The sequence below is a fragment of the Mandrillus leucophaeus genome, unplaced genomic scaffold, assembly GCF_000951045.1.
Source record: "Mandrillus leucophaeus isolate KB7577 unplaced genomic scaffold, Mleu.le_1.0 Scaffold34, whole genome shotgun sequence".
Lineage (NCBI taxonomy): Eukaryota > Metazoa > Chordata > Mammalia > Primates > Cercopithecidae > Mandrillus > Mandrillus leucophaeus.
In genome coordinates this window covers 853,038-854,620 of record NW_012103587.1, presented here as the reverse complement: position 1 = coordinate 854,620, position 1,583 = coordinate 853,038, and the positions used below count along the sequence as shown (strand labels likewise).

The following is a 1,583-nucleotide window of genomic DNA, read 5'->3' as shown; positions in this document are numbered from 1 at the left end:
AAGCCTGGGAAGTCGAGGCTGCAGTGAGCCCCGATCATGCCGCTGCACTCCAGCCTGGGTGACAGAGGGAGAACCTGTCTCTAATAATAATAATAATAATAATAATAATAATAATAATATTCTGGAGTATGCAGGTGAACCCAATGTAGTCACAAGAGTCCCTAAAAGATGGATGAGGGAGGCAGAAGAGAAGCTCAAAGTGATGCGGCATCAGAAAGACTCAAATGGGGGAGGGGGCCACGAGTTGAGGAATGCCCGTGGCTTCGACAAGGGGGAAGAGGCAAGAAATAGGTCCTCCTCGGGGCTTCCAAGGGGAACACAGCCCTGCTGACTCCTTGACTTTAGCCCATGAGGCCCGTTTCAGAGCTCAGACCTCAGACCTCCAGCACTCTGAGATAATAAATGAGTGTTGTCCGAAGCCACTAAGCTTGTGGTGATTTATTACAGCAGAAGCAGGAAACCAGCACAAGCCCTGACTTGCTGATACTGAGAAACCCTTGCCCGTCGGGCCCCGGTGAACTCCAGCCGTGCATGCTTTGTATTTGACTGGTCAAAGCCATGGTTAATAGCAAACCTATAAATCAAAAAGCCTGCAAGACTTATTCAAAGTATCTTTTCTGCAAAGGAAAAAAAGAAAGGATCTGTGTTCCATTCTATTTTCAAAGTCCTATTTATATGTTTCAATTCAGTTCTTCTCTAAATGGTGTAGAGCAAATGATAGTCCTCAGTGAGCACCCTCCAGAGGACTCTGGGGTTACAATGAAAATAAACTGACAGTGGGCGTATATTTTTCCTTGCACTGGTGTGTCTCTTTCATTGCCAAACTGCTCTCCCTTTCTGAGCCACCCCTCTAAGGAAATAAGGCCACTTTGCGGGATCTTGGCTGCCCAAAAATGAGATCCTCAGGCTGACAAGCGAGGTGGTGGTGTTTGTAGCCAGCCCTAGGGAACCTGGCCGGACTCTGGGGAAGAGGAGGTCAAACCCACGCAGACGTTCCAGTTTCATGCCTCTCCCCACTCACACACATCCCATAGCACAGAGGCCTCTCTTGGTCACCCACACTCTTGTCTCTCTCCCCAGAAGCGCACCCTGGCTTACAAAAAAACAGGGAAGCAACTTCTATGCCAGAGTCTGGTTGGTCTGATCAAAGATGTTGATGCAAACTTTTCCAGCAAAGAGAAATAATACTGCAGGCTTCTCTGAGTCAGCCTAATTTCTAATGTTAGGCTAGAAAGGAGAAATAGGTCCACAATCCCTTATCCATATCCACAAATCCAGAATCAAGAAAGGTCTCAGGCCGGGCGCGGTGGCTCACGCCTATAATCCCAGCACTTTGGGAGGCCGAGGCTGGTGGATCGCCTGAGGTCAGGAGTTCGAGACCAGCCTGGCCAACATGATGAAACCCCGTCTCTACTAAAAATACAAAAAATTAGCCAGGTGTGGTGGTGCGTGCCTGTAATCCCAGCTACTCGGGAGGCTGAGACAGGAGAATCGCTTGAACCTGGGAGGTGGAGGTTGCAGTGAGCCGAGATGACGCCACCGCACTCCAGCCTGGGCGACAGAGTGAGACTCCGTCTCAAAAA

At 49.3% G+C, this 1,583-nt stretch overlaps 1 protein-coding gene across 2 annotated transcripts in view; it reads right to left on the bottom strand.

The window, feature by feature from the left end:
• The window catches only part of LOC105545830 (filamin-interacting protein FAM101A), a 431,833-nt gene that overhangs the window by 239,791 nt on the left and 190,459 nt on the right, over window positions 1-1,583 (bottom strand). The gene's annotated exons all lie outside the window — the stretch shown is intronic.